A 20,161-nucleotide genomic window follows, 5' to 3' on the forward strand; every position below is an offset into this window, starting at 1 on the left:
TTGACTGCTCTGAATACTTCTATTCCAATATATTATGACACAGAATACAAAAGAATATGTAAACAGAAGATATAGATGGACCTTTAAGTGGATCTTTAACTGGACACTGAATGAACATTGTTAAACATATATACAACTACACAGGATAACTGTAAATACAAAAGCTAACTATACATTGAATGAATGCTGTTGTTGATATAAATAAACGGCACAGGCTAACTGTAGGTACAAAGTATAACTGTACAGTGAATGAACAATGTGTCTATATCTACGAAAGCCAGTTTCCCCCACTTGAAAAAGAAATGGAGTCAAGTGGTATGTCACAATAATAAAAAAGCTTCTCACAATTATGAGATTTAAAGTCATATTTATGAGAAGCCTTCTCATACTTATGCAATACCATGTGACTCAGTTGGAGTTGGAGTTTTACTTTAAAAGGACGTACGTCAATTTAAAAATCACTTCTAACGTGTAGAAAGCCAGTGCGGTTTCAGGTGGTGCCCGTGGGAAAAACGCCTTCTGACTGAGGCATCAAGCTGAAGCAGTCAGGTGGTCAAGGGAAGAAAGTAACCCGCTCTTCAAATCTGTTTTTTCTCCATTCATTCATTTGATGGATATCAGATATATCTACTTGAATATTGTTTTACTGATGAGCCGAGCTGTACCATTACAAGACTATTAACCAGGCTAAGAAGAGACCATTAGTGCCATTGAGTAGTGTTTTCACTTTATATATAAGCAGCCCAGGTCTAACCTACAGCACATTAACTTGGGTTGGAACAGCACTACAGAGATCAGCCAAACAGCAGGTGACTCAGTGAACGGTTAAAGATGTGGGAGTTGGACAAGAATGGCAGTATGGTTGGTAATACACCACTAATGCACCACAACACAAAGAGTTAGGCCTCTGAGCCTGTCGAGGCCCGCGTGATCCTCCCTAGAGTGCCGGTCATAATGACCTTCCAGCACTGGCAGAGATTATTAGGATAAGCATGGCTGCAGCGCTAAAAGGAACACTGTTAAATCATTTCGCTGTTGCGCTCCTCCCAACCTCCTGCTACGGAGAGAGACATTGTAGGAGCATTCACTGACGTCGCTCGTTCCTCATTCGTGCCTTTAGGACCCTTCCTGATTGGCACCATTGTCTCCAAGAAACGGCTGCCGAAATTGTTTTATCATTTCAATTTAGCCGTTTAACCCCCCGAATTGTGTTTAACTGCGGCTAGAAAAGTCTCTCAGCTTTGCCAAGGGAAATCAGTTGAATTCCAATGCTCCTATCATTCAGCGGCAAATGGCTGAGGCATCAAGGGTACAGACAATGTCAGCGGAGTTGTATTGGCAGCATCCTGCGAGCTTGCCAAGTCTTAGCCCAGCTTTAATGGCTTTTCGCTCAATAACAATGAAGACACAGAGAGTACCGTAAAGACAGAATCAGTCAGTCCTTCCTGAATCTTAATAAGGACGGAGGCATTTTAATACAAGCGGTCGCGCGCGTAAGCGCGATTTCCACGACAAGCTCTCGTGCCCTGCCACTCAAAGAAGTTGCAAGTCATTTAGAGTGTGGAAAGAGTTCGGAGGAAATAGCCCAGAGGAGTTCTAGTTACAGTACGTATGTGCTGTATGAGCGAGGGAGCATACGGAAAGGCTTTTCTAATTACAGTGGCTGAGGAGGAAAAAAACAAATCTCTGCTGTAATGTGACCCTGAGCGGCCGCACCCAGCTCACGCACGAACAATCAAAACATCCATCTGATTTTGCACGCTGTGAGTGACGTATCGGGCTTCGGACAATCAATCATTCCTGTACATCAGTGCAGGTCTGTGTTTGCAAAGGGGAGAATGTGCATGATGCCGTTGTTATTCAAGTGAAACCGTTCACATGTTCTTTTTTTTTATTTATTTTTTTTTATTTATCGTGCATTCAATTATTAATGCTGCCACGGCTGGACAGTTGAAACAGCTTGTGTGCAAACTTTCACCGGCACTTCAGCAGTTATGACATGTGGCATGCAAGATACATATATATAGTTTATGAAGAGCGGCCAAATATAGGCGAGCAGGTGGTGTGAGCTAAACGGCAGATGCTGCATTGCACGGCCAAACCGTAGGGCCGCTGGTATGGTACAAAGTGGGTTAGTGGGTCGGAGGCTCACACTGATGGGAAACGTATACTTTTCACACACACTGGCTGCCACTATAGATTTATTTATTAACTCCAGGCCTCAGCTGTTGAGTCAGCGTACAGCATCCAAGGGGTAATAAAACATCCCAGCACAATGATGGGAGAAAATTCAAGTCTCAACGCTGACTCCCAACTCTTGGAAGACGGTTTTTGAGTTTTCCCACGGGTAATGAATGTATAACAACACATATAATGCAACATTTAAAAAAAGGCACAGATTATGAGACACACATCTAAATGACTCGTGTTTAACTCACGACTCAAGTTTAAATCTATGTAAAGAAGTGTTTTAATGCTGTTACGTTGTTGTGGTTAGGAGAAGCAGAGGTTGTTGCTGACTCATTCTCAGGGGTAAATGATCTGATGCTGCATGGAAGCCTAGTCAGCAAGGGCATACAGTGAGCTGGAGCTTCCTGTGCATGTTTAAGGAAAATATAAGCACTGGCATAGTCAAATTTGTGACACAGGATGGCAAGTTTGCATGCGGCCTCCGGAGACGGTTCAGATTTCGGCTACTTACTATTACAGTCTTACTGTCAGAAACCCCGCACTTTGCAGGTTAGTCCGTGTTAAAGAAATACAGGTTATGTTTCTTTGGAGTCTTTGCCTCTACTTGTACTCCAGTAGCTGAATTCCTAGCTCTAAAAATGCAGCCACACCTCCCATTCACAGCACTGACTGCATTTCTTTGGCTGCCCCGCGGTCTGGTTTAAAGATGTTCTGTTGTTAGAAAAAATTGATGTCTCCTTTTACTCTACAATGGATCCCCACTCTGTGCGACTGCTGAACATCCGTGCAAAGGGATGAGTCGAAAAAAACAAGTGTAAGACTGTTCAAAGAATGCACCTCAAACAGCATGGGAGATAAATCCCACTGCCTTCAGTGACCTACTGACGCTTCATCTAGTGGCGCCAGCGGGTCAGTATCTCTATGTATTGTATAATATATTGCTTAAGTACAGTATATTTCATCTGCAGAATTGCGCATAAAGATGGATGAACTCTCAGGGATGTCATTTCTAAATAGCGATTTAAAAGCTCGGTGTGGGTGACCCTGGCTGTTGCCATCTTGGCACTGCCTGACTCCTTTCAACTCCTGGTTAATTTGAAAAATGGGCAATGAGGTGGAGTGTGAGTGGAGCTGAGGCGGGCGGGTGACAGCCAAGCAGACAGCCAGCAACTAGAGTCGATACTACCTGTCATTCAAAGCGGACACCTTCTTAATTATGCATAAATTTAAGCCTTGATATGATTTAATGGATCAGTTAGAAATCAAACCGTACAGTTGTAATAAATAATCTATAGAGGTTTTTATAAGGAATGGGTGGGTGCTTTTGGACCCAGCCTCTAGTGGCCATTAAAAGAACTGCAGATTTTGGGACTTCTGTTTTTGGGTACATTTTTCATCTCAATCTATAAAATTAAATTGTTTAATGAATTAAAAAAAAGCTAATTAATTAATCAGAAAAGAACACAAACATTAGGTCCATCTACTTAGTAATTTATTTTGTTTCGCTAGCAGATTTAGCATGCTAATGTCCTAAACAATAGATTCTGTTTGTTTTTTTCCAACTTTACTACTGCTCTTTTGATCCAGGCAGTTGATACACTTTAGCACTAGGCTTTGAGTCAATAAAGAAGCAATAGTATCTGTGCAGGAGTAGTGCTGGAACAGATCCGAAGTTACAGAATCACAGTTCCTAACGATCTGAGACCAGAAAGGGTAAATGATACACAATCACATAGACGCAGTCAGTAACCCACACCTTGTTTATTCAAGGGACATAAGCGTGAGGGCGTCGGGGGCAAGTATTTTATGTAAAACACTGCTCCTCCTCTCTGCTTCTTTTTTTTAAATCTCCGGCCTCTCGTCCCTCGCCGTTGAATGCCGCGGGCAACAAAGTGCGGTGAGACCCATTTCCCCAGTGTTTGTGTTTCTGCAGCGAATTGCTTCATCTGTTAAAAGTGGGTAGGTGACGCATCTGGAGGGATGAAACATTTATCGGAGGACGATTTTTCATTACGGCAAGGGGAGAGATGCCATCAATATTTCAACGGGCCTGCCTGCCCACAGTGTGTCAGTGTGGGTAAGCGCCCGTGAGTGTTCCTGTGCATTTTATAATGTGCAAGTGTCCTCACAGGGATAGACGTTTAGTATACGTTTTAATGTCAGAATGAACACTACACCTTAGTTATTATTTCTTAATATATACAGTACTGTCTAAAGCAAATTACCACATAAACAGCAATTGCATTTTCAGAAAAAAAAATACTTCATTTTATTTTTAAAAATGACCTGATTGTACTCCATCTTCTACCTGACGATGCAAACGTCTCAACCCTGCCATGCTTCTGCACACTCACGTGCTCCCTCCAATCTTCTGCCTGCCCTCTCTCAGGCGTTTCTCAGAGTAGCAGTTCTCCCTTCATTCCCCTCCTGGATGACTGTTGTAAGCCGCTCTCCTCCGAGCATTTCCAGCTGTCACACTCCTTCAGAGTTCACGGCGCTGGTTTTAGTCCTTTGCATCAAATATTCATAGAGAAAGAGACAGGAGAGGCAGGTTTGCCACGTGCTTTTCCATTCCTCCAAACATCAGGATTACATCCCTCTCTTCGAATGCCCCTTCAATCTCCCTCTCCTCCTCTCTCCTCTCTCCTCCCCTCTCCTCCTTGTCGTCCCCTGTTGTTGTCCACAGCCACATTTGAAGCTCTGACATCAATCAGACTCACTTTGAAGTAGAGAGATAGAAAGGAAAGTGAGAAACATCACTAAAATATTCTTATGATATCTCTGTGTAGACTTAAAATAGGCCTGTGATACTCTCTTGTGAGTGTGTGATCTATGGCACGTCCGTATTATTTGCATGATATTTTATCAGTTACTGGATCTGACAGCGTGTTCTGCTGAGTATTCAGACCCTGTATCCATAGTAAATCCTTCACATGTGAACATGTATGTCATGTATGCATTAAAGTGAAATGAGTCTATGAGCTCATCCTGCGCCGAAAGAAGCAGATACAGATACATACAATGTAATCTTCCTTTTAATCTTTCTTCTAACTTTTTTTTACGTGAGGGAACTGCTTACTATTTAAACAATCAACTGCTGTATGTTCACTGTCTAGTTGGGTAAATTTGTCCTGTCTGTCATTCGGGTTGGTGCTGAGACTTGAATGAAACTGAATGATGCAAAATGAAGCTCAAGGACACTAAAAGGGGAACTACAGATAAATGTACTTGGTCATTACACATAGTCATTTTATCATTTGTTCATATGAAATATGGATTAATGCCACTCTATCTTCACTGCACTATTACCTTCATGTTCTTTATTATAACTGTAATTTTTATTATTTGATATTACAGATATGGGCGGCACAGTGGCATGGGTTCTGTCCGGGTACTCCAGCTTCCTCCCACCGTCCAAAGACATGCTTGTTAGGTTAACTGGTGATTCTAAATCGTGTGCCGCAGGTGTGCATGTGAGCGTGAATGGTTGTCTGTCTCTCTGTGTTAGCCCTGCGATAGACTGGAGACTTGTCCAGGGTGTACTCCGCCTCTCGCCCGATGACAGCTGGGAAAGGCTCCAGCCCCCCGCGAACCTTCACAGGACAAGCGGTTACAGAAGATGAATGAATGAATGCATAAAAATGTTGCGCCTGATTTTTCTACTACGTACAGTTGTCGTTATGATGTATAATAACGTATAATGTTTCAGATTATATGTTATCAGAACAAAATCAGAACATAGTCTGTGTCTAATTCGGGATATGAAGATGGGCTCACAGCACAGACCACCAAGAGCACCAAGCACCAAGAGTGGCAAATGAGCAAAGAACATACATGGTAGATCTGTTTTATACTTCTTATCTACTGGAGGTCACATGGTTCACGCCTTATAGCTGTCTGGCTCCCAGACACAGGCCCTGAAAGAACACAAGAATACTATACGGAACAGACACATACCTCAGTAGACCTAGATGTTAACGCAGCAGGTATCGATGAGTATTAATGACTAAATACATGTATTATATCTGAGTTTAGGGAGTGCATTGTACTTTTGAGAGTTTTGCATAGTTCTTATGCTTGACTTCATCGTGCAGTGCTCTGTACAACATTTTAATCTCCTAACCAATATTCTATTGATATTGATTTTTAATTCTTCTTTATGTCTTTTATGCCTGGAGACAATAAATTACTGTTAGGGTTTTCTCAGGAAGGTCCATATAGCAATAACATAGATTTGTTATACATCCACAGATCAACCAGTAAAAAAACTAAATTGAACAAAACTATCTCAGATAATTTCAGTGTAATTTAAATTAATAAATGATTTATAACCACATTGCCGCAGGGCTTCAATGTACTAATAAATCTATACCTTCCTATAAGGTTTGTGTTTGTTTAGGAGCAATTTACAGGTCCATGTTCTCCACTGGAGCGTGAAAGGTGTTGAGGAAAGTTGTTCGAACGTGAGGAAGACAAGCAGAAGCTGTGCACCTGCTCAGCATGCTTCACTCGTTCATTATTCTGATCTGTTCTCAGCTTCTGTTTGGAGATATCAGCCTTGTTCTGTTATCGCATTCATATCATGCTGGAAGGAAAGGAAGGAGTCGCTCTGCTCCTTTATTAGCTTAGGTAACCAGACAGACAGACAGACAGACTGACAGAGGGATATGGGAGTTGAAGTGCGGAGATGTGAAACGTGTGGGCCGGGGGCTAAAAAGCACGAGTGGGAGTGACAGAACGAGAAATGACATGATGTGGGGGTTAAACACACCGAGTAATGGAGAGATGACGGAGGGACCTATGAATATTTGAACTTGTGCTGAGAAAGGGGTTGGGGAGATGGCGGGAGGGCGGTCCCCGAAGTCCTCGTGATGAGTGGCGCTGTAAAAATATTTACCTTAAACACAACACTGTGGGACATGAGCAGCAGGGGGAGGAGGAGGAAGAGGAGGAGGGACGCCAAGTCCTTCCATCCTTCCAGTTTCCCCTCTCCCTCAGTCATCGCTTCCTTCTTCCCTGCTTCCCGTCAGATAAAGTGGGTCAGCATTACACATCAGTGCAACACGCTGGAGGGGAGAGATTTAAGCTGAGAGAGAGATGGATGGGGGTGATGGGAAGAGGTAAGAGAGAGTGCAAAAAGAAAGGGATGCTGCAAAGAGAGAAAGGGGATGTTGACAGAAAGAGATGTATTTGTAGGAGTGTGAGAAATCGTGGGGATGGAGAGAACAGGAGGAACAAGGAGGAGCGCAGAAGAAGTAAATGATTAATTTATCTTTATGTTTCGGTGGGCCACTTGCAGCCCGGGTCTGGCAGTTGCAGGCCCTAAGAGGCTCTGCATGATGGAGAGTCAACCATTACCATGTTTAAAGCACAACCCCCACCCCCAACACTCCTCTCATCCCCCTTCCCCATCTCCTCATTTAGATCCTCGGGTTTATGCAGTTTAGTTTTCAAAGTGTGGGAAAAGATGAAGCGATGAAGGAGAGGCGAGCGAGGAGGAGAGAGAGAGAGAGAGAGCGCAAAGTAGATGAAGAGATTGAGAGCAGGATTAGGCCAGCCATGTGCCTGCCTGCGCCTGTGGATGTATTTACCCATATCCAGTATCTCTGAACACATGTTTACCCACCTCACAGACATCCGAAGGCAACCTCAGCAGACGACTCTGCCTGCCCCGCAGGGCAGCCTGACATCAGAGCAGGCCAGAATAGTCAGTGACTGCATCTTATTCTGGGCAGAGGGGTCACTGATGTAAATACACACGATTTAAAAAAATAATAATGACAACTAAATGAGGGCATTTTTTGGAATGAAGCTTTTTTTTTGTTATCAGAGGATTAGAGGTTGACAATAATGCCTTTATTTGGTTTTAAAGGGCCACATCACCCCACACCAGTGGCTGTTTTGGATAATCCTCACACATCCCACAGAGCAGTTTACACAGAAACTGTTTTCTGCTGAAGAAATAGTTCCTGAGAAAAATGTGGACTGTGTGTTCCATAAATTATCCAGAGTAACAAGGACAGTGTTCCTGAAAGAAAGTGGTGCTGGTGGAGGTGCTGAATTTTTCAAATGTAATTTTTTTTTTTTTTACTCCGCTGAGTACTACAAACAAAGTTCAATTCACCTCCACTATAACAGGGTTCGGAGATATTTTTTGTAAATACTTAATATATTTTATTTAATTTGTAATTATTAATTACAGTCTCTGTATAACATAAGCGTCTAATTCTGTTTGCACACAGGAATAAAGCACATTACTGAGTCCTTAGGAACACATTGTGACAGCCTACTGAAATGCAACCATAGCACTGAGTATTAAATATTTTAATGTGTTCAAGTGAATGCAGACTGTAAATGTGAAAGGTGGAATCCACTACTAACAATATAAATGAAAATATATTGTAAACACACTGAATGGCTGTTGCAGATAATAGTATCATACACAGTGCTGGTGTTTGTCAAAATCTTATGGTAAAAGCTGGTTGAACATGTTTATATCATTACTCAGCTTAATTGTTAAAAAATGTGTTGCCTATCTGTTATCTGTTTTTGGTATACTGATATTTGCAATGTGTAACTTTGTAATAGCACAGTGAGAACTCCCTCCAGACTTCACCTTCACCTATTTCTTCTCAGTACTTTCCACCCACTTGTCTCTGCTCAGACAGAGATGTGCCAAAACCTAAAAAGAGTGGTATCCATTCAAATCTGTATTTTGTGAATTGAGACTTATTCTTATTTACAAATGTAAGAAAATCACAGTTAACTCCCTTTCACCTGAAAATATGCTATTATTTCTTAGTCATTTTTTGTAATACCTCCCCTTTGTAGTGACTTTGTGATTTTGCAAAGGCTGCAACCCATTGACAGGAAAACATTTTGTACATTCAGTCTAACTTCCCCTCCTCCCTGTTTACCACCACCACCCTGCCTCACCTATTCTACTTTCTGTTTAAGCGCCTGCCAAGACAAATCCAGCATGTCTCAAGCTGCTCAAACTGGGCAAACCTTGATGAAGTGCCTTCGTCTGATGCCATCTAAACCCGCCTTGGTCTCCTCTCAGCCTCCCAGCCTAGATGAAAACATAAGGACTTTTCGGGCTTTATAGAGAGAAAAAAAAAATGCAAAGCAAAAAGGTCTTTTAGCTTTGTAGTTTGGCGGTGGGACACCGTCACAAGCTCCTCGCCGACATCAAACGGTTGGCAGAGGGATGGCCAACCAGCTGGTGCAGATGGCCGCACTCAAACGGGACATTCTAATGAGGAGCAGGTAGTGCATTAGTAGTCTGGGCAGGGTGGCAGTGCCCAGGAGACCGCAGCAGCACACACACACACATGCAGCTCTAATCAGCAGACTGCAGAGAGGAGGTGTGACTGCATGTATGCTTTAAGGAGTGGGGAGGTGGAAACTTACTTCATCCAACCGACATAGACTTAGGCTATATACAGACATGCACATACATACATGACCATCCCAGAGCCTAGTCTGGCAGCACAGCATGTCAAAGTTTAAAGAGCATAGGGAAGGCTCATATCTCTCTTACAGCTCAGGGAGGTTGAGGATTCTCTCACTCTGGGTTGCATAGAGGGTTAATGGGTTCATCAAGTCAAGTCAACAGCAGGCTACCACTGCCACCTAATGGGCTTATAGGGTAAAAATCTGCCAACCCTGCTGGGAAAGACACCGAGGATCTGTAAGCAGAGATGGGAGGGACATCTATCCATCTAGCGGACACTGTGAGGTGATGTAATGTGAGCAATATTTCAGAAATCCTACATGTTTCAGATTACACAAGCATCTGACATGTTACATACAAGCAACAGCGACAAATGCAGGTGCTTCGACACACTGCACCAAACATTCAAAGGAGAGGGAGATTTTACATCAACCTAAAACACCTATGAGAGATTTTGATGCAGTGTGTCAGACAGGGTGCTTAGAATAATTGTGTTCAACACTACAAGTGATGGAACAACAACACAGACAACTAAAAATATGACTCATAGGCTTTTACTTTAAGGGATGCAGGGTTGAATTTACTAGTGTATTTTAAATCAGGGCCCAGTTTGAATATTGAAACTTGCTGTAATCATTTGTCATGTTCATTTTAAGTTTACTTTCAGTGTAGCCGAAAGTAAACTAAATGGGTTGATGTCAGCCCATTGTCTGTTGTAATGATAAATATGCAATATGCAAGTTATGGAATAATTAAAGTAACACTGACCAATAATGTGAAACAGAACTGTCTCATGTGAAATTCTGAATTTTTGTTGACCCATCCATCAATCACCACCTCCTCCCTGCAAAAAAGATAGTGGTTCAGTCACCTCTGCCTCTTTTCCCATGATGCCTATGTCCACCAGATGGTGCTGCCATATTGAAACACGACTAAGGGTCATAATGCACTGCGTGCCCAACTGCATGTCGGGATAATCAGTCTCCAATACTAGTTGTGTCCTTGAGAGCCCCGGGCACTGTGAGACGAAAGAAAGAAAGAAAGAAAGAAAGAAAGAAAGAAAGGCTGCAAATACCAGAAAGACAACCTAATGCTGGAACATTGCAAATAGCACTAACTTCCAGGGAAAACTAAAAAGTGATGAACACTGACATGGCTGGAATAAAGTCGTTGCCATGGTTCATGGCTCATGAAATTACAGAAGTTGACTATCTGTCTAGTGGTGCTGGAAAAGGAGCATCCAGTCTTTTTAGTACTAGATCAATACTAGAGATAATGAGTCAGCACGTCTGCTTCTTTCATTTTGACCAGTGTTTTTTTTTCTAATCTGTCAGAGACTCACAGCAGCATGAGAGTGTAATGCTGAAGTACCTCTTTGACAGCAGTAGCATTTAGATTGCATCACAGTTGACTTCTAAAGCCATTCATAGAGGATTATTACAAATAAATCTTCCTATTGTTATCTCTCGGACAATGCTAAATATCAGCACCAGAAAATAACGTAGCAAAATAGTTATCTCTTTAATTACAAACTCGATCAAATCCACGTTGTGTGTCTTACAAGAGTGTCAGGGACGGCTGCTATGAATTTGAGAGAGCTGGAGTTGTTTACATCAAGTAGCCAGCAGAGGTCTGTGTTCAGCAGTGAATGTCCTTCAGAGCACAGCAAATCTGAATGCAATGGATAGCGCTGGCTTCGAGTATTTCAGAGTTTAAAAGGGGAAAAATATGTTGCACAATAAGTTCTCTAAATGTAATCTACAGACAAATGGGCATCGTCATGGAGGTTGTTTTTTTGCTGTCACTGTAATGTTCTTTTGTCATTTCTATTTTCAATGACCTGCCAAAAGCTGAATTAATGACCAAAATCTTTGCTGCCTCTTAGTGAATCTTTTATGCGTGGTACCATGAATCACTCAGTAGAACACTGTGGTGAAAACTAAAATAAATATGTAAAATTAAAAAAAAAAAAAAAAAAACCTTTGTCAAGAAAGAATAAAAATGCAACAGCATGTTGCATTGTTGCTGTAATATTCTGCTATGTTTGGTTTTGCATTGTTCACTGGCATAAATTGTAATGTTTCCAAATGGACTTGAAGGCGCCACACTATGAGAAAAGACAGACTTTAGAGAAATCTTTCATCTTGGATGTAATTTGAATAAACCTCAGCTGGTGAATTGTTCAGAGATTCATCAGTTTTCCCTTCAAGAGAAATGATTCTGAATTGAAAACAACTTTTAGATATTATTCTGCTCACGTTGTTGCTGATATTAAACACCTACCTCAGAGTTGAGCGATTGGGTGAGAGATCTAGTTGTTTGCAGACAGTAAAACAGTTTTATGTTCTTTTTCTTTTATGGACATCTTTGAGGCTGCGCGTCTGTTCAGTGTGACCCGGCCCCTTCTGTCTGAAAGGTTGAACTTTCTATCTGTTCATAATTATCACTCTTTGTTCTGCCTTCACGAGGATTGGATTTATTGGCTCAACGACACCGCAAAAACCAAATCCTGCCACAGTAATCCGATAGATGTCAATGCGGCCGTTTGTCAAAGGCAGCTTTTAATTAGCAGACGCGGCGCATGAGACCATGGCCCACTGCTCTGGACATGCACACAGACTTTTGTGAGTGGATAAAATTATGGAAATGTTTATGAACGTTAACACAAGTGACCACAGATGTTTATAGAGAGATTATTTTTTCACATACAAACAGTGGTCAGTGGTGCAGTGGTGTTTATTCGAGTATATGGAAGCTCAAATACCTCCCAGGAAAAGAAACTTCCCAAAACTTTCCAAACAATTACGAATGTATCTGCACTCATTTAAAATATATTCAGTGTGCATTACTGCTTGTTCGCTCAGACATTTATTTTATTATTTCAGCCACAGAAAGAAATGATGGTATGAATGTCTGCACATTTTAAAATGTATTAGTATTTTTCTGTATTGATTAAAGTGGTTAAAATCTGCAAATAACAACCATTAACGTGTTTTTTTTTTTTTTTTTTCAGGAATGGCTCAAAAAAAAAACAGCGCTCAAAGATCAGTAATTATGTGAGTCCATAAACTGGGCCTTTTTCCACAGCTCATCTCTTTGGGGCCTGTAAACGGGGATCGTATGGGTTCACTATGGGTTGAAATCAGTCACAGTCTGTCTTACTTAAGTCAGCCAGACAGGGATGATGGGCTTTAGGAAACCATTCATTGCAGCGAACGTACACTTTTCAGGCCCCATTTAAAACAGTGACCTGCTCAAATGATCCGAGGGCAGAGTATGCGCTCCTGTTACAGCTCTGCTCTCTCATTTTGTTTTTGTGGTTTTAACCCCCCTTTTTAGAGTTATGCTTCATTTGAATTTATTACTGATCAAAGAAGAAAAATGTAGTTAGTCTTTTTTTCTTGGTAAAATTCCAATTAAATCTAGAAGTTACAAGTTTCAAGTGGGTTTATGCAGTTTTGAGTATATAGGTGTGTTAACAACTGTTGCAGCCATCTTGGCTATATAGACCACCAGCCAATTTTTAAACTGGGTAAGGACAGGCGAGAAATCTGCAGCTCTTGCAGTTGGAATGATTAACACCACACAAATGTTAAGTTACACTCATCTACTCAAACAACTGTTGTTGAATACAAGACATCTGTGTGTTTATTGAATTAATTTGGCGCCCTGAAACAATTTAGTAGCACAAAATGTGGCAGCTAATGTTAAATTCGTTAATCGTCCAGACAAATGTGCTATCATCATTTCTGGAGAGTGCAGAACATGCCTTGTTCAACTTGAAACAACAGTACCCGGTCAAATTTCAGGGTGTACAGCGAGGTGGGGTACTACAACAAATACGCAATTTGAGATACAATGTTATGCTGCCTTCAGACGGGGTCGTATTTACTGTCTTTAAAAAAAAAGTTTATATGAACAGAACCTTCTAGTGCTATTCCTCACCTTGTAAGTGGATTTTTTTTGGAGTAGCCCAAGTTCTTCAGATAAAATGTGATAAAATCGTGGAGGTGGAGAGTAAATAAATACAGTAATGTAAAATATACATATAGCAAAATGTCTGGAACTGGAAGAAAAATGGATTTTGCTAACAATTAGCTAGCTTAATCTTGCTTTTAGACGGCTACAGTTACCTAGCAGTGGTGTGAACAACAAATTCGTTCTGTTCTATTAACTCTCTGGCAAAAATGTAGAGTTTACACAGTGATACTTAAGCAGTATGTAGGCCAGTATGTGGTTTAATAACACAAACTAGTTTGTTGTATGATAAAAGTTAGCAGCAGCTAATTACTATAGTGGGCGAAACAAGCTAGCCCTCAGTGTGTTTAGCCACCAGTGTTTTGAGGTAAGCTAGCAAGATAACCCAATCTCCTCTTACCTCATTTTTCCATTGACGTAACACACACCTTAGAGCAATCACTGCCCGGGTCACAAATGAACAAAACACTCATTTATAGATGGTATTATTAAATAACTCAGTAGGGGTTGTGCAGGAAAATCAAATAAAGTATGAAATGTTTGACTAAAGAACAACATATTTTTTTGTGTGTTTTAGACTGAATGTAAAGGGTAAAATGTAACACTTTCATACTTTATTCACTTGTATTGACCAATTTAATCAGTTTTTAAACATCTGATCTTTTATTTCTGACGTTTGTCCGTTCTAAGGCTCCATATGTGCTTTTCTTTGCCACCTACTTTTTCCTGTTGCATTTAAAGGTTTTTGTGTTCTTCAGCATGCACATAACTTGAAACCTTTTCATATTAAATGTTGTGTATATGAGGTAAATCACTCACGTATGCCTCTTTACATCTCTCTGCATTGCACATAAGTGCCTGTTTGTTCCCATCTTGTGTGTGTGCATGTGTGTGTGTGTTCATTCATCCTGGCCCATGTTGAGCCAAGGGCCCATCTGGCTCCAGTGAGGGCCACTGCTTCACGGTGCCTCAGCTTGATTCATGGCCAATAGACAGCTTCAGCTGCTATCCCACTTCCACCGTTTTACATCACATACGTCTCGAAAAAAACCTCTGCATACCTCCAAGCTCCCACCACTCTCCCACCAACAGACATAGTCTGCAAAGAAGCTAGATTTCTGAGTAGGTAGAATCTCTAGTTGGCCATTATTAACATCTGCCTCTGTCCATCTATGTTACAAAATCTCATCTTGTTCTTGATTTGGGAGTTCCTCTGCCAAGCCATCTTTGTCTTTTCCACTCCCTGTGCTTTCTCTTGGGGATTACCAGTTCTACCTCGAATGCCATAAACCCCCGTACCACGCCCTAATTAAAGGATGTGTCTGCAAATTACAACCAACTTTCCTGAGTGTGTTGTTTTTTTCTTTCTCTTCCTCTTAATTCACTCTGCATCTTAATCGCTCACTTTCTTTCTCTTGTCTTTTCAGCTTTCACACTCATCAACATGACGTAACCACAAATGCAGCGTTGCCAGTTTGTCCTCAGACTGCCGGCCAAACCTCACGGCATTGGCTGCGTAGCTCATAGCGATTCTGTTGCACAATCCGGAGCCACGAGGCTCTCATAAAGTCTCAGATATGCACTCATAGGAACTCCACTGTCAATCACAAAGCAATACCACAGAGCCTGTGAAAAGGAAAAAAGGCAAATAAATGGCATGAATTATGTATGGATATTGACAGCTGAATTGGATTCATCTCCAACGTTGAGGCGACAGCATGTCAACCTATGACCTCTGACACACTGTACAGAGTACATTACAACTGCTGCACTTAACTGCATTCAAGGCAACATGCAGTTTACATTTAACTGTTGTCAAGTGAACTAAAACCATGAAAAGGGCTGTATTATGGCCTCCTTTGGTTTGGTTGGTATTTTTGGTTATTCTCAGGTCACGTTCTGTGTTTCTCCTTTAAGTTTCTGCTGGTTCGCTGACCACACTGTAAAACAACTGTTTTCAACACGTTGTTAGGTTATTAGGTTTCAGAGTTTGAGTAAACATTTAAGTTGTGGACTTTAATCATAAGCTGTCATTGCATTATTAATTTGCGTTTTTAGTGGTGACATTTCAGAAGTCACTTCATGTTTGCTTTCATTTTTCTGCACTGTAAAATCTTATGATGTTATATTAAATAATCTGTTCTTTTATTATTAACTCAGTGTAATTAGATCTCATGTCAGTGTAATGTCAGGTCAACTAATGGCTGAAGTCATGAGTTGAGTGTTGTTACTTTAAGTACTTAAAGCACTGAAATGAACTTAGATTAGAACTGTTTAATTCTCATAATATCCAGAAAAGTTTATTTCAGTCTGAGGACATTTAGCCTACATACAAAACAGTTCACGTGGACTGATAACATAATGGTTTAAGTGCATTGGTATACATTTCAAGTTCTCCACACATTTTTGAGGTATTAAAGCCATATCTGCTGCTCTGACTTTCAGCAGTATAACAAAATATATCTAAGTGCTACACAATCTGCACATCAAATCAGTTTTAACATGAAATGTTTAAAGTAGGGCTATCAATAGATTAAAATATATAACCGCGATTAATCACATGATTTCCATTATTAAGGCTCCAGTTTATATTTCACCACCTCAGCTGCTCAGAAAGTTTTCAAATGTTGTGCTTTATGTGGTTGTATCTCAATTCATATCAACAGTAAGTGCAGGTTACTTTTTCTTCTTCTTTTGGGATTTTAGGCTACAGGGCATATTATGTATTGCCCTCCACAGGGTAAAATTATTTACTATGATGCACTTTAGATTCTGCTTGCTTTTGACAGTGAAACTGCTGCTTTGATCGCTTCTTGATTTCCTAAACTTTGGGTTGGGCTGAGGTCTGAGGTCCTTGGGCACCATAAAATCCCAATTTTCTATAACAATTTTCTATAACAAAAAAGTGAAACTGTGACATCCAAGTCAGAACTAAAATTTTTATATTAAAATGTTTCATGCGATTAATCTCTGGCACAGCATAGATCAGGAGAAAACTCTGTGGCTTCTAGACACCAGCAGTTGCTTAGCAGCGGTGCTGAACAACAAATTCTTTGTAATATTTTGACAAAAATGCAGAAATCATACAGTGATGCCAAAGCTATGCGGCTCAAGAACAATACATGCCCTAGCTGGCGTAGTTTTATTTTTGTGGGCTGTAAAAGCTAGCGAGCCAACAACACGTGCTCTTAGCAAATTCTTTCCATTGATGCACCCTAGAGCAAACATTGCCCTGGTCACAATGAACAGAACCCTCATTTATAAATTATATTGTTATATAATTCATTGAGGGTTATGCAGGGAAGTTAAATCAATTAAATAAATCAACTGAAATCTAATAAATTTAATAGACTGACCTTCATTTGCTTTAATTACATGTAAATTAAGACAAGTGAAAATTCGTGATTAGGTCGAGACACACAGCTTAATATATTAGCCTTTATTTAGACAAGATAGTTGTCTTGAACATCTGACACAACACAAAGCAGATTTTAACACCCTCACCCACCAAACACATCCAACATAACTATCCTAGATTTTTTATTAAAAAAAGGGAATTCAAGTCATTGCTTCGCTTATTTGTGCAGCTTTCCTCTGTTGGCTTATAAAGTAGCTGTTAAATGTTTAAAGTTTCCTCCCAGGCCTTAAACAGGTCATGGCAATTGGTTTCATGATGGAAAAAAGGTAAAAAAATAAATAAAACGTCTCTAGAAAATGTAGATGCTCTGTGAGATGTCCACGTGTCCCTTTGTTGGTCTTCATCCTGCATTACATGAAACAATGTGATAAAAAGATATGTACACTGTATTTCAATCCAAATCTTTGATATAGTCTACGGTCTTCATGACAGTCAGCGTGAAAAACACAGAGAGATGACTCACACACTTCAACCAGCAGCTGGTGATTGTTTGCGGCTTCTTGCCTGTTACGATCCACTTAACGGATAAATAGGAGATCTTCTGTGCTTTTTCTGAAGCTTGTAAGGTCAACCAGTTGCTTTTTGTGGTGCGTGTATTCCTCATTCTTCTGTTGGAAAAAGTACTCGGATTTACTCTCATGCTCCGGGTGTTATGTTGTCAGATGGCGCTTTAACTTGGCTGGCTTCATGGCTTTGTTTGCTATAGCAACCAAATTACTGCACAGCGCAGCGCAAGTGGTGTTTACAAGTATAAATTACATTTATATGTCAGTAATGTTTTATCATGTGGACCGCTTGGCAAGGTGTCAGAGCCCCTGAGGGTTCTGGGGACCTCAGTTTTATAACCACCGGTATATTTGATACAAAGCTATCCAATATGTCAGAGAAAGAGCCCAGGAGGAGAGCAGACCTCCTGCTTTGTTGGCATCATTTCCCTTTCTGTCAATTTTCATAAAAATAATGGTCAATTTTGGAAAGATGCTTACTCCCTTTTCTGCAGAATTGGATGAGAATATTTATATCACTGCCACATCTGTCCATTCAATATGAAAGTGCAACCTGCAGCCAGTTAGCTTAGCATAAAAAGACTGGAAACAATTTGAGACAGCTAGCCTGGCTCCGCCAAAAGGTGAAACAAATAACACAGGACTGGGGCTGAAGCAGTGACTTCACAGAGTCCTGTAGCTCTGTGAGTTTAAGAGGGGCAGGTAAGCAGATTTCTTTATACTAAGCTAAAGGGCAGCTGTGCCTCAGTGGGTAGAGTGGGTTGTCCATGGGCCAGTGTGTCAGTTTGATCCCCAGCACATGGACCACATAATCAAGTGTCCTTGAGCAAGAAACCCAAAGTTGCTCACAGTGCTTGGCAATGGTGTGTGAATGTGTGTGCTTTTGTGAACGAATGAGGGGATGTGTCATTGTAACTGTAAAGTGCTTTGAGTACCAGTAGGTAGAAAAGGGATAAATAAATACAGGGACATTCACCAAGTATTCCTTTAAATCACATTCCACACCGAAATGATTGATGCCGATGCACTTCAGGTTTTTGTCTGCTCAAACATACTGTTAATGTAAATCTACCAAGGTGTACCAGGTCAATCAAACGTGTGGGCGAGCCTCATGCATCATTTCCATATCTCATCTTCTACACCGATCAGACATAACATTATGACAGGTGAAGTGAATAACATTGACCATCTTGTGACAATACTACTAATGTTATGCTGGGAAACTTTTGGACCTGGCATTCATTTGGATGTTACATGCACCACTCGCCTAGATCAGACCCCACCCCATAGCAATGACACTCCTTGATGGCAGCAGCCATCCCCAGCAAGATGCAGCCTGACACAGGTACACACACACAAAAATGGTTTAGGAACAACTAAAAAAAACATGAAAAACAGCACAAGGTGTTGACCTGGCCTCCAAATTCCCTACATCCCAAACTGATCAAGTATCTTTGGGATGATCCACAGAGGCCCCTCCCCTCAACCCGTAGGATCCAAAGGTCCCCACTAACAACATTCTGGTGCCAGACACCACAGGACACCCTCAGAAGGCCCATGTCCATTCTTATTAGGAGTGGTCATAACGTTATGCCTGATCGATGTATATAACAATAATAAAAGACAAACCGGGTATAAAATGACTATTTTCAGTTGGGAAACGGGAAAAAACAAAGAGGAATTGTATATTTTGTGCTCCAAGATGAGTACAAACTCTTTGAGTAGAATCATAGCTGAAGTCCACATGAGCAGTGTTTGCCAACAGATGTCTCCATGTTAGTCCAGATGACTGTCAGGACAGATTAAACAGAAATAAGTCCTGCCAGGAAGTCTGTTTTAACTTCTTACATTTTCAGAGCTTTAACATTGGTGCTTGCGATCAACACTCAATTGCATCACCTAGCCGCATTCAAATAGTTCGTGGCATGTTATAACATCATATTAACACTCTCAGAACTGCAACTTGTGCTACACTTGAGGTCACTCTAAGCACTAACACACAAACACATGCACACACACACACACACAGACAGGGCATGTGATTTTCTTTGGGCAAAGTAAGCCCCTGAAAGCAGCACCAGTGCACAGCTGAAGAATGGTACAGCTCTCTTATTGATGCAGTCACGTTGCTCTTGTTTTGCTAGCCATCATTTCCTAGAAAATTCCTGTCTGACTTCATTCGCCCAGCCCTTTCCCTCTGATCTGCGTCACTGTCTGCCAATTGTCTTTTGCCTTTACAGAGAAACACATGCAAGCAGCGACACACATACTGTATGCAGCTTCCGCTGACCCTCGCCGTACAACACTGTGCATATTGTGTGCTCTCTCTCTCCCTCCTTCCCTCACGTCATTTCTCTGTCATCATGTGATTCAATTTAAAAAAAAAAAATGAATCAAGTCCGTCCTGTATTTGCTTGGCTCCACTGCTGTCAAAACAGTCTCTTGGCTGAAGCAGTTTACCTTTAAAGTGGCTCTCTTCACAAAGTTGTTGGCTTAAAAAGAACCTGGTGAAGGTTTATAAGTTTTATACTTGTATCTAAAAGTAGCTTGGACTCAAGAAATGACATATCTGTCCATGTTCCATGATGGAAAAAAGTTTGTTTTTAAAGCAAC

The sequence above is a fragment of the Chelon labrosus genome (assembly GCF_963514085.1).
Source record: "Chelon labrosus genome assembly, chromosome: 13".
NCBI lineage: Eukaryota > Metazoa > Chordata > Actinopteri > Mugiliformes > Mugilidae > Chelon > Chelon labrosus.